The sequence below is a fragment of the Monodon monoceros genome, unplaced genomic scaffold, assembly GCF_005190385.1.
Source record: "Monodon monoceros isolate NGI ecotype Baffin Bay Population unplaced genomic scaffold, NGI_Narwhal_1 Super_Scaffold_21, whole genome shotgun sequence".
Lineage (NCBI taxonomy): Eukaryota > Metazoa > Chordata > Mammalia > Artiodactyla > Monodontidae > Monodon > Monodon monoceros.
Genome location: NW_021703778.1, coordinates 89,164,768 through 89,179,409, shown reverse-complemented (window position 1 = coordinate 89,179,409; position 14,642 = coordinate 89,164,768). Strand labels below are relative to the sequence as shown.

General features: G+C 35.3%; 1 protein-coding gene across 2 annotated transcripts in view; it reads right to left on the bottom strand.

Annotated features, from left to right (window-relative positions):
- Positions 1-14,642, bottom strand: part of TTBK2 (tau tubulin kinase 2) — a 137,472-nt gene that overhangs the window by 70,685 nt on the left and 52,145 nt on the right. The window lies entirely within an intron of this gene.

Sequence of the window (14,642 nt, the reverse complement as noted above, 5' to 3'; positions counted from 1 at the left end):
CCCCTGATTCAGCAAAAGCAAACAAAGGTGCTAAAAGAGGATCAGGACTGGTGGATTCCAGGGCCAGAAGAGGGAATCAGGCCAGAGAACAGTTAATGAAGGGAGGGAGAATAGAATGAGATGATGCTGGAGAAACAGGCAGGCACCAAATCCAGAAGGGTCTTGGACTCCACGATAAGGAATCTGAACCATATGTATAAGTCAATATTTTCCAACCCTGGCTGCTTATCAAAATCATCTGGGAAACTTTTTGAAAACTCCTAAACTTTATACTGATTCAGAATCTGTGGCGGAAGATACAGGATATGAGCTTTCAAAAGTTCTCTAAATGACCCAAAAGCAGACAGGCCATGGATGATTTTGAAACATCCAGGTATTTGGAAACTACTGCTGTGTAGTGAGAAGCATCTAAAAGATAAACACTTAAAACATTCCATTTTAGAACATCACTATGGTAGCAATGAGGAAGATCGACTACAGAGAGCTCAAATATGGAGGCAGAATGGTCACTCTGCTGACAGTTACAATATCTCAAGAGAGAGAATAAGGGTTTGAACCTTTTTTTTGAATCTTATGTATTATAGATAGATTAAAAAATAGGATAAATCTGAGAGGTACTAAAGATATAGTTTTTGACTAGAAATTGGCACAAGTAAAAGTTGTACCAAAATAAGAGAATATAGTAGGTTGCACAGATTTTAAGGGATATCACAATGTTGAGTTTGAGGACAACCAGTTGAATTCAGTAGACAATTGTAATTTCAAGCCTGGTGCTGAGACAAAAAGCTGAACTCCAGAAATACGTTGGGGAAGGATTGGTTCATGGAAGGCAGATGGAACTACAAACATAAATGGAAGATTTCCAAGTTGAAAGAATAAATAATGAGAAGAAAAGAAACCGAAGAACAGAATTCTACAAAATGAATCATTTAAAGCATGAGCAGAAATAAAAGAGCCCATGAAGGAAACAGTAACAGCCTGAGAGCAAACTATAAGAAATGGATATAGATCACAGAATCCAAAGGAGAAGAGCATTTTAAGGTGGAAGTGGCCAGTGACAAATACTATAGAAAGGCTGAGAAGTGCTCATTAATATAAAAATTTAGGAAGTCACTGGTGAGTGGAAAGGGCAGAATCTAGTCTATAATGGGTTAAAGAGTAAATGGAACATGAGACAATGAGGGCAATCTTTGAATAAGCTTGCCTAAAAAGAGAGGAAGTCACAGACCAAGAGCTAGAATGACAAATTTTGATAGACTGTTAAGAAATACATCCCAACAATCAAAAAGAATTAGTCCACTGACTGATTTAAAATATAAATACAGTCCAGATTTAATTTAGTTAATAATTCCACACTTCTCTTTTGCATCTAGGTTATCGCATTGTTCTCTCATTCTCTGTGCTTTTGTTGAAAAGGGCCATAACTAGCAAGAACAGGTGCAATGGGAACAATAATTCACAATGTGTACAATGTATGTACATCACTTTACATATATTTTACATATGTTTGCAAAACTAAGTCATCTAATAAATTGTAGTAAGAATGAAAGGATTAAAATGACCACCAATTGGTAACTTACTCTTTTCCTCAGCTTCATAGAAACAATTAAAAAATCATTTTAAAGTATTTTCTTATTATCCATTCCTCAAGATTCCACCTTCCTATCATGTAACATTTAAACGCAGCATCTCTATTACAAAGACGTTTAAATCATCTAATAACAAAAGGCCATGTGAAATTTAACTCCTCTAGGAATGCCCTTTTAAAAATATCTTTATGATAAGTCATGTCAGAATACTATTTATCTCTTGATACTAAAACCACCCTACTTTTAAAACGATAAAAATCAAATAAACTAGACCCTTTACTGGGTAACCAAAACACAAAGTCAGTAGCAAATTTTCTAGGATTCCCTGGTACATCTTCAGTGCTTTGGACAAGAGCTTAATGAGCTCTTATCTCATACATTATAACATAGTACACTACTGATCTTACACTTTAGATATATGCAATTAATGAAACTACTTAATAAAGTTAGTTCAGTAAATATGTACAAATTTTTGGAAGTACGGAGAAACTACAATTTAACTGAAACAGTAACTCTTCACCACCACTTAGAGCAATTCTTACAATAACTTTTATAATAACTAGTACAAACTGAGGTATCACTCCATGAGTACAGGGACCATGTCTGTCTGTTCTGTTACCTACCCCACAGTAGCTGGCAAAGAGTGAAACACCTGACTGATATTTGTGAATGAACAAATTAATAGAAATAACAATAACTAATAAAGCATGCATAATAGGAAGCATACTATGCTAGGCATTATATTAATGCTTTATATGTATTTAATCCTCACAACTTAATAGCATAAGTATTATTATTTTCCCTATTTTTCCAATGTGAAAATGGCGGCTTAGTGAGGTTAAGTACTTTGTTCAAGACCCCACAGCTGGAAAATGATGGGGCAGTTTGATTTTAGAGCCTTTGTTCTTATCCATTACGCCAGAAACAATTGAAACAGATTTTAAAGTCAAGTAACACCTTGTAAATAAATATTAAAACTAAAAGATAAATAAAGACTATGACAAAACACAAACAAGAGGACCTACTATGTGCCAAAAACTAAAGTAGGCACTAGGAATACAAGATAAATTAAGACCCATGCCCTCAAGGAATTCGCAGCCCAGATATATAAACAAAAAATTGTAATACAGTATGATGAGCTCTACATTATAGACAAATTGCTGTGAACACACAGAAGATGTGAAAATTTTGTTTATGAGGCTTTTCATGAGAGTTAAATCACTAAATTTTAAATATATGAGAAGAGTATTCTAAGAGGACACAAAGTGTGAAGGATCCAAGCATATGTGAAAGATAATTAATAGAGTTAACAAGCCTAGAGGGCTGGATAATAGTTAAAACGTAGGCTCAGGTGGGGGGCATGCTGAGGCAAGAAAAGTACACTGAAGTCTTATATGCCACATAAAGGAATTCAGATTTGACTCATTATTAGATAATGGGTGACAGCTGGGGATGGGAGGAGGTAGTTCAAAGGTTTTCAAGCATGAGAGCTACATGATTTGGCCTGTGTTTTGGAAAGGTAATGCTGTTCACCACTAGATGCTGATTTATGTAAGAGGTTAAGGCAGGGAGATCAATTAGGAGGTTAAAACGACAGACGAGGTAAAAGATATGGAAGGTTCAAATTAAAGCACTGGGAGTGAGAATTAAGCTTTCAAATTAAGCTTTAAGAGACAGAAAAGACAGATTATGGAAGAGAAGAAAGTGAAGGAAGACTTTTAGCTTAAGCTAAGTGGACAAGGTAAACTGCATTAATATAAACCAAGACAAAAGTATGAGAGGGGATAGGGCTTCCCTGATGGTGCAGTGGTTGAGAGTCCGCCTGCCGATGTAGGGGACACGGGTTCGTGCCCCAGTCCGGGAAGATCCCACATGCCGCGGAGCGGCTGGGCCCGTGAGCCATGGCCGCTGAGCCTGCGCGTCTGGAGCCTGTGCTCCGCAACGGAGAGGCCACAACAGTGAGAGGCCCGTGTACCGCAAAAAAAAAAAAGTATGAGAGAGGATAATGATTTCTGGTTTGGGGATTTTGCACCAATTTATCTATAGGACATGCGAGTTGTGTTAGAAATTTAGGGGTAGAGTTTAACAGAGGTCAACTATATAAAGTAATAGATCTGTGTATTGTCAATGGAGTTGACTACCCAAAGAAGATGGATAGTTTGAGAGAAATGAGTCCACGCCAGAACACCAACACGTCAGGGAAGGAAAAAGGAAATGGTGAAGGAGATTGAGAAGGAAATCTATTCAGATTTTCTATTTCTTCATGAGTCAGTTTCAACAGTTTAGGTCTTTCTAGGAATTTGTCCATTTCATGTAAATTATTTTTTTGTCATGTAGTCCATAGCATTCCCTTATTATAATCCATTTTATATTTCTGTAAGGTCAGCAGAAATGTCCCCTCTTCCATTCCTGATTTTAGTAATTTGTCTTCTTTTTTTTCTTGGTCTGTCTAGCTAAAGGTCTGTCAATTTTGTTCATTTTTTTAAAGAACCAATTTTTGGTTTTGTGAATTTTTCCCCATTGTTTTTCTGTTTTCTTCTATTAATTTCCACTGTAATCTTTATTATTTCCTTCCTTCTGCTTGCTTTAGGTTTAACTTGCTCTTCTTTTTCTAGTGTCATAAGGTGGTAGGTTAGGTTATTTACTGAAGATCTTTCTGGCCTCATAATGTAGGTGTCTACTGCTATAAATTTCCTTCTAAGTACTGCTTAAGCGGTACCCCATAACTTTTGGTACCTTGTGATGATTAAGTTTTAAATAAGGAATCTGTAGAAAATCACTTTTGAACCTTAGAAGGTAGGGTCATTAATGCCATATATGATGCAGGACAACCTATTATTTTTCTTTGAAGGAGACACAATACTGCTGTAAAGAAAAAATGTTGGCTTTGAGTTAGATTTCAGCTCTGCCACTTAGTAATTATGGGACCTTGAGCAAGTCTCAGTTTCCTCAGCAGAGCTATTGAAAAAAATTAAATGAGATAATATATTTATAAATCATTTTCTTGATTAACTATTCAGTGTTCATTCCTCCATACTAACAGCACCCAAATTTCCCTTGGGGAGCGATCTTCCTCAATTGTATATCCACTGTCTCAATGAGTCTGATTCACTCTCTGGCAAGGCTGGGCATTAATTGCTCTAAGCCAATCAGAATAATCTAGAAATTGAGATCACTTTGATGATGGAAAGAAAACTAGATATTCAAGACTTAAGATAATCAATGCGTGATATTACTCTAACAAGTATAATTGTTTCAGGGATGTTCTAATCAGAGCAAAACTCAATACCTTCATATAATTATGAGAAGCGATGTTACACTTAAAGAGAAAGAATATAGCCCCCTTCCAGTTGCTATGGGCAATCGTCTCTCAACTGTGAAAGAAACCAACATGAAGATAAAGTTCACAATATGGAAAAGATAATCACAGGAAAAAAGAGCATCGAATGGACAGCCACACACAAAAGAATGAAAAGTAGACCCTATATTATACCATATACAAAAATCAACTATCAACGATCAACAATCCATCAGAATGGATTAAAGACTTGACCCTAAGACCTGAAACCATAAAACTCATGGAAGAAAACACAAGCGGTAAGTTCCTTGACATCAGCCTTGGTAATGATTTTTTTGGACTTGACAACAAGGGCAAAGATGACAAATGCAAAAATAAACAAGTGGGATTACACTAAATCAAAAAGTTTCTGCACAGCAAAGGAAACCATCAAAATATAACTAAAGCATATCCCACCTCTGAATCTTTCAGCTTGGTGTGTAAGAAAAGTGCATGTGCTCAAGACTGCTTGAGCTAAATATCAGCTTTTTCACTTGCTAGTTTGTTACTTAACCTCTACAAGCCACATGAAGAGTAAGATAGCACTTACCTCAAAGAGTTACTGCACAAGTGAAATCAGCTAAAGTATGTCTAATCCTTAATATACTGCCTGGTACATAATAAATGCTCAATATATGCTCCCTATTACTATCATTAAAGCTTAGTGATTATGAGCACTAATTTTGGAAGGAGACAGATATAAGTTCAAATCTTGGCTCTACTGACCAGGCTCACCTAGCATGTGCCTCTCTTTGGCACCATCCATTCTGTCAAATCTGACTGTACTTCAGTGGACCAGGCCAAACATGTCCCATAATGTCACTACCCACACACTATTCATACGATATCTCCCCCAAATAACTGTTTTTATCATTTGCCTGCTCAAGAGACCATAAACAATAATGCCTGAAGAAATAAGATTAAAATGGTGAACCTGGAATTCAAGATTCATTCTACATTACTTATCAAACCTCATTTCCTTCAGTTTAACAAGAATTATACACTCTGAAGTCTGTTTCTTTTTTATTGTCCCTCACAAATGTTCTACCTTATTTTTTGCTCACATTTATTTCCCTCAACCTTGCCTCCTCAAATCAAATACAGCTCTTAAAAATCTAAATATCCCTGTAGGAGGTAATATTAACGAATTAATACTCAGGATTAGATTTTCAGATATTTAGCAAGTTAGTCACCAAGCCAGGCACTGAGGGGGAAAAATAAACAAGACAATTAAAATAAGAGTTCCCTAGAGACAAATAAGAGCAGCAGAGTCTGGTGCACAGATGGAACTAGAGAAAGAAGAGAAGTCAGCAAGGCAGCACTGATCACTAGGAATCATAAGTTGTTGACCACAAGAAAACACAGGATGGAAATATATCAACAAACGAATTTTAACTTTCTGCTTATGTGTCTACTCTTAGAAATCTGCTAAAAGACAAAAGGAATCCTAAACATACAAACCAGATCTTTACCAACCACTCAAAATATCACCCATAACCTAAACAATCTTTTTGTTCTTATAATTTCAGACGATCATCTACTATTCTTGCTTTCAAGAGCTTAAAACTATGGCAGGTAGTGGTTTGGTGGTCGACATCCCAGTGTTAAATATTAATAAGAGTAAAATGTCATGCAAAAGGCAAGTAATTTTACATAACTTGCTGCTAGAGGAAAGTAAATCAATCAAAATGGGCATCAGTTATTTTTCTTTTTAAATAAAAGAAGCCATTTAGTAATAAAGTGAAAACCTGAACTAAAAGTATCCCTAACCCACTAAATGGGGATGTTCTGGAATTCAAAGAACAAATTCCAGGTCAATTACAAATTAGCAAATAAGGGGATTCTGCAAAGCTGGACAATTAGACTACTAAAGATACAACAAAAGTAGCTTCCTTATCTATCTATCATTTACTCCTCATATTTACCCATTCCTCACCAAAAACGAACAAACCGTATCTATCCTAATAATAACTCATGAAATATCCACACCAACGGGAGATAGAAAAGTATAAGGCTAGGTCCCTTCCTCAAAGAATTTAAAATCTTGTTAGAAGCAATAAATGTATTACAAGACCAATATAGGCAGTACAAGATCAAATTATAGCTTATAAAAATGAAGAATAAGCATTACAGAGAAAGCAAGAGATTAGATTAGAATACATCATAGAGCTTGGAGCTTGATTGAGTTAACCTGACAGTGATACCAAAAGAAGGAAGGGTGTCTTCTAAGCCAAATCCCTAGGAAAAATAATTCAGCCAAGGAGTCTAAGGAATAAAGGCTTCTATCAGCATTCATGAGAATGCCCATCTAACAATCCTTTAAGTTCTAAGTAGCTCACCAGGAGCTAAAGGCAGAAGAAAGTTTCCAAACTCTTCAGTCTAGATAACCATTACAGGGAAGTTCATCATTTAAACAAGACTATCCTATCACAATGGCCAATTTAAAACTAGCAGGCTTTTATGATTAGAATGAAAAAAAAAGAGCATGATTTCCTCACCCTATTTTTAAAATGTACTAAACTATTACAAAAATGTATAAACAAATATATGTTTAAAAAAAGAGAGAAAAGATAAAGAATTAGGAGACCACTACAAGAGGCCCAATATCTACATAATAGGTAGGTGTTCCAGAAGAGAAGATAGATAAAATAAACGGGTGGAAACCACCAACAAAATAATTCAAGAAAATTTCCCAAGAAAAACTTTCAGATTGCAAGTTTCAATAAAGCACACAACCTGGCTTACTAAATGAAAATACACAAATGGCACAACACTGGAGAAAAAGAAGAAAACAAGTTGCCAAAGTAATAAGAATCACAATGGGAATTACCTTTCTCAACCACTACAGTGAGTCTGAAGACAAATTTCTGAAGTAAAATTATTTTCAATCCATAATTCTATATCCAGCCAGTGTTTTTTAACATCAGGGTAGACATGCAAGAGAGGTCTCAAAAATATATCTCCCACGCACCCTTTACTCAAGAAGTTAGTAGAGAGGTGCTTCACTAAAATGAGAATAAACGAAAAAGAGAAAGGGATTCAACAAGGCATACAATACAAAAGAGAAGCAAGGGGAGTCCCCAGGAAGAAACTGCGGGGTGATCCAAGGACAATAGCTGTGAATGTAGAAAATAACCAGGCCTAACTGGAGCAGACTAGGAGGTTCCTGAAGTGATTTCCCTAAGAAGAAGAAATTAAGAATTGTTGTGTTTATCAGTAATTCATTCTTTTTTATTACAGAATAGTATTCCATTGTATGGATATATCACAGCTGATTTAGCCATTCACTCTCTGAAGGACATATTTTTGGTAATTAAGAATAAAGCTGATATAAATATTTATGTATATGTTTCTATATGAATGTAAATTTTCATTTCTTTAGGTTAAATGCCTATGAGTGGGACTGCTGGGTCACAGAGTGAATCCATATTGAACATATGGTAAGTATATGTTCAATTGTTTTCCAGAGGAGCTGTATCAATTTGCATCCCCTCCAGCAAGGTATGAGGGTTCCAGTTGCTCTATGTCCTTGTTAGCACTTGTTATTGTCAAAAGTTTTATACTATTTCAATAGATGTGCAGCAGGAATTCACCATGACTTTAATTTGCATTCTCCTAATGGCTAGTTATGTTAAACATCTTTTGTTGAGCTGATATTCCACTCTATATCCTCTCTGCCAAAGCCCATTAAAGATTTTTAATTAGATTGTTTTCTTACTGTTGAGTTTTCAGAGTTTTTACATATTCTGAATATAAGTCCTTTGCAGGTATGTGATTTGCAAATATTTTCTCCCAGTCTATAATCTGTCTTTTCATTCTCTTAACAGTGTCTTTCACAAGCAAAGCTTTTAATTTGATTCAGTCCAATTCATCAGTTTCTTCTTTTATCAATCATGATTTTGGTATCATGTGAAATGACTTCTTGCTTATACCAGCTCACAAAGATTTTCCATGTTTGCTTCTAAAAGCTGTATAGCTTTATATTTCACATTTAAATGTGGTACATTTTATTTATTTATTTTTGAGATATAATAGCTGACATTTATTTAGTGCTCAGGACATGTAACATCTCATTTAATCCTCATGGTGGTTCTGAGGTTGTTAAGACAATGTCAAATTCCAGTTCGAAATTCCAGTTCAGAAGCAATAATCAGGACAAATATTGTGTTATTATCAGAGACAATTTCAAATGAAAATATAACTTTCACAGATCAATATGCATCAAATAGTGCTGAATCAAAATATAAAGTAAAAATTATAAGTACAAGAAGAAATGAGAGGGCTTCCCTGGTGGCACAGTGGTTAAGAATCTGCCTGCCAATGCAGGGGACACAAGTTCGAGCCCTGGTCTGGGAAGATGATGTGCAGTACATTTTAAGTTTATTTTTGTATAATGTATGTGGTTTAGGTCAAGGTTCACTATTTTTGTATTTGGATGTCCAATTGTTCCAACACCACTTATCAAAAGTGCTATTCCTTTTCCACTTTGCAACTTTGGCCATATTTGTGTGAGTCTATTTCTAGAATCTATTTAATTGATCTATATGTCTATCCCTTTGCCAATACCACAGTCTTGATTGTGGTAGCTTTGTACTAAGTTTTAAAATCATGTAGTTTGATTTTTCCAACATTTTTCTTTTTTTTTAATTTATATCTATTTATTTATTTAACATCTTTATTGGAGTATAATTGCTTTACAATGGTGTGTTAGTTTCTGCTTTATAACAAAGTGAATCAGTTATACATATACATATGTTCCCATATCTCTTCCCTCTTGCATCTCCCTCCCTCCCACCCTCCCCCAACATTTTCCTTTTTCAAAATTGTTTTGGTTGCTTTAGGTCCTTTGCCTTTCTATACAAATTCTAAAATTGGTTTCTCTATAACTACAAACAGTGCTGCTGGGATTTTTGTTGTTGTTGCTGTTAAATCTATAAATCAACTTGAGGAGAATCAACATCTTAACTATAGTGAATCTTCCAATTCATGAATACATGTCTCTCCATTTATTTAAATTGTCTTACTTTTTTTTTAAATCAGGGTTTTACAGTTTTCAGCATAGAGATCTCATACATATTTTGCTACATTTATACCTAATTCTTTCATTTTGGGAGAGCTACTATAAATGGATTTTTTTAAATTCAGTTTTCAATTGTTTATTGCTAGCATACAGAAATATGATTGCTTTTTGTGGGCTGACATTGAACCACTTGCTAAACTCATTTATTGTAGGAATTTTTTTGTGGATTCCTTGGGATTTTCTACATATACAATCATGCCATCTGCAAATAGAGACAGTTTTATTTCTTCCTTTCCAATCAGTATGCCATTATTTCTTCAAATACTTTTGCCACACCACAACCGTTCTCTTCACATTCTGGGTCTCTGATGACACAAATGTTAGGTCTTATGATAGTCTCAAGGTTTCTGAAGCTGCTTATTTATTTAACATTTTTTTCTCTATTCTTCAAACTGGATTTTTACTTATCTATTTTTAAGTTCACTGACTTATTCATCTGTTATATCCTCTCTGCTACCGAGCCCATCCAGTGAGTTTTTCACTTCCATTATTGTATTCCTCTGTTCTAAAATTTCCGTTTAGTTCTTCTTTATATCTTCTATTTCTTTGCTGAGACTTTCTATCTTCCCACTCATTCCTGGAATATGGTCATAATAGCTGATTTAAAAGTCTTTTTGAGATAATTTTAACATCTGTGATCCTGGCACTGGCATCTGTTTTCTGGCTTTTCCCATGTGAGTTCAGATTTCACTGGTTCTTTTTAAGCTGAGTAATTCAAGATTGTATTCTGGACGTTTTGAATATTATCTTATGAGAATCTGAGTCTTATTTAAGTCCCACCAAGAATGCTGGTGTTTTTGTTTTAGCCAGTAATTGACCCAGTTGGGTTCACACTTCAAGTTCTGACCATCCTTCTGCAGGCTGCATTTCCAATTTCAGTTCAGTTTGCAAAGCCTTTGTAGTCATACTGAATGTGTTCCATAAACATTCCACGTAGTGTCCAGTTTGGGGCTTGGGGATGGTCTATCCCATAATTCAGTCCTCAATGTTTTGTATGCTGTTTAGGATCACACCCATGCACGCACAGCTTGGAAGTCAGCGCAGAAGTCGGTGAGCAACTTTAAGTGATCAGCTTCCCAAGCTCCTCATTCTCCTGCAATCTTTTGGTTTCCTGGGGCTTCCCTTTTTCAGCCTTCCAGCAGAAACCTGGGGCTTCATTAACCCCATTCTGCCATGTACTTCCTGTAACTGTGCCCACATAAGGGCCAAGCAACAGAAGAGCAGAGGGAGAAGAAAAGCAATGGGATTTGGAAGGTTCCCTTCCCTCTGAGATTTAGGCTCCTGCCTGCCCCACTGACGCCACTGCAGCTACTGCCCAGGATTGCTTGAGGCCTTGGGGGCAAGAGAATGAAGAAAAGGGGGGGAAAAAAAGAAAAAAGAGAAAATGTGGGATTGCCACATTTTCTCTGAATATTAGGAGACCCCTTTCCTGCTCCTTGAGTCAGAACTAGAGGGCTTCTCGTGGTGCTTTTTCTGTCCATGTTAATAATGCTCACGTCCAAGTTTCAGGATACATTAAGTTCAGGCTGGGGCGTACTGGAAGAAGAAAAAAATGGTAAACTCACCGCCGGTTCAGTAGTACTTTGAATTCTGGTGTTCTTCCCCAATCTGCCTCCTACTATTTATTTTTCAGAGTCCTCAAATAGCCACTCCAAGCATTCTGTCCAGGTCTTATAGCTGCATTCAGTGGGAGAGACAGGGTGAAGTGTGCTTACTCCATCTTATCTGGAACCAGAACCTGGACTACTGCTTTTCATAACAAATTTTGTAGAACTGATTGACTAAACTATTTGTTAAATTTGGTTATAAGAAATTAAAATTTTAAAATAAATAAATCCTGTAATAACCTTATTGAGGAAAAGGGAACAAGCAAGCTAATAGGATCACATTTTTTTAAGCACATATACTTTTGGAAATTAAATGCTTAGGAAAAAAGTGAAGTTCTTTGCTTTACTTCTTTAAATCTTATTCTACCTGTGGATTTTTATAAATGCTGAGACTAAGTACTTATCCAAAGTATGAGACAGAGGAAGCCAACTGCAGATGAGAAGCTATAAACTGTTTAAGAAATTGAAAAAAAGTTCAGGATGACCAACACTCTGAGTGTAAGCCCAACAGTTTCAAGAAATGAGGCTAGAGAAGCAGGCAGGCATCAGTTCAAGGTTTTGTATGCCATGTTAATCTAAGGTGGGTGGATTTACCTGAGTAAAGGAAGGCCCTGAAGTGTTTTAGCAATGGTTAGGGGTGACATGATCCGATTGGTATTTTTGAAGGATCACTCCTCTGTAGAACATAAAGGAGCATAGAAAATGAGTCTTACTGTCTGAATCTAAAGGGTCACATCAAGTTGCAGGACAGTATATACTAGTATGATTCCACACGTGGTTGGGGGTTATGGGTAGGGAGGGAGATTTTATACACACACATACACACAGGCACACACATATTATTATTATACACATCTTATATAATCACATGATTATATATCCAAATATATCCATAAATCATATGATTATATGAATTTATATCTGATTATGATTCTATATAATTATATATATATGTGGATAAATAGATTAAAATATGTATTGAATGTTTCTGGAAAAAAACACAAGAAACCAATAAGAGTGGTTAGAGAAGGAGAGTGAAGGGCTAAGAGAAAAAATCTTACTTTTCATATTATTCTTCTGTTTGATTTTTAAATTCTTTTACCATGAACATTTACACTCTTAAAAAGGGTTGTAAAAAAAATGGAAGACCTTATGCATAAATTAGATATGAGAGATATAAGATATTAAAGCAGGATATGTATGAATGAGCCTAGTGTTCAGTAACACTGTTTCTAGCATATAGTAAGCACTCAAACACTGTTACAGATCTTCCCACAAATAAGATTTTACCAATCATTTATAAAGTAATTTCACAACACAAAACAGCTTTCTAATTACATTACACCACACTATACTGCACTAATTTACCAGGTATTTTCAAGCATTCAGAAATGTAAGGAAAGATAAAGAGTAAGAATGGATTTTAAAGATATTTATTATCATTTAATTACATTTTTACTGTAAAAGAAATGCTTGCATATTTGTCTCAATTTCTTAAGCACTGAAGGGTATAAAGGGAAACAGCAAAACAGCCTTTCCTGCCCTGGTCCTTCTAATTCCAATAGCCAAATATAACCATTCCAAATGGCCTCTTGAGTTCTATACAATTCCAGACTTTCTTTGCGCATATAAAGCACATATAAATATATATACTTATATACATTATATTCTCTTTCAAGGAAATAAACCTCTGCTCCTTAAAATAATCTAGACCTATTCTATTATGTTGGCTAAAAAGTTCGATCAGGTCTTTCCACATGAGCTTATGGAAAAACCCAGACAAAATTTCTGGCCAACCCGATATTTCTTACGTGTCATTTTTCTAAACCCAAATAGAGTAATGAATAGACAAATCACTAAACTGGCAGATAAAGTTAAATCTTTCAAGTCAGGAAATGCTAAAATGGACAGACATACTAACAGATAAAGTTCTCAATGATCGCCTAACACCCTTTGATAGAAAAGATAAACCTTAACCAGGGCAAGCAAAAGTTACTTTAAGGGGAAAAAATGCACAGGCTGAAATGAACAGAAGGACAGATGATAGGTTTTTAAAAGGTTAAAATATATAATGAGGGGTAAGGGTTTATCCCAAACCTTTAGGTCCCAGAGTCTGACTATTATGCTCTTCCATAAAAGGAGTCATCAGAGATCTTCTAACACACCCTTTGATTAAACAGAAACTTAACGAGGGCAAGCAAATTTGGAATAACTTTCATAGACATTCTATACTGAACAGACCAGAGGTCTAATCCAGAATTTACATATTTCTTATATTCTTATGACTGGGGTAAGAAAGTGGTCACATATTACAGCAGTAGCTGGAGACGTCAAGCAGGGAAGGCAGAAGAGGTGCAGTTGATCTTCTGTAATAGTTTTCCTTCATCTCAACTTTCAGCTTGTGTTCTGCAGTTTCTAGGGCAAAAATAAAATCCAGGACCAATATTTCAGAGTTAAAAAAAAAAGTCTCCAGAAGTCAGAATAAAAATCACAATCTCTTTATGGGCTGTTAGGAAAAAGGTAGTTTTTCCCTGCATTTACATGGGACAAGAAAAATTAATTCCTAACTATTTTAACTGAGAATAATAAAATTATTTGGTTATCAAACAGTGGCATTTACTCTCTTATTTCTTAATATTAATAGGATCTTCACTTGCTTTTAGAGGATGTAGAGGAGAAAAACTTTTAAATAATTCAACAACCTTTTAATTAATTACTTTTTCACCCAAGGTAATGAATAAATAGAAAAACCTCAGTTTTACTCAAGTTGGTGCTTTGAAAGAACACAAGAGATAAGATGATGTTGCTCATTTACAGCATGAAGTAAAGAGCTAAAATGGGACAGACAGGCTGGGCAAGGTTCTAGTCACTCATTGATTTAAGTAGTGATTTTTAAGTACAAAAAAATTCATTAGATTGAACACATTATGGAGGGAAGACACATAAGAATTAGTGAGAAACCTGATCTACAGAATATTTTTAAAGAAAAACTATTTATAAGCTTAGGTATATATTTATATTTCAACTGG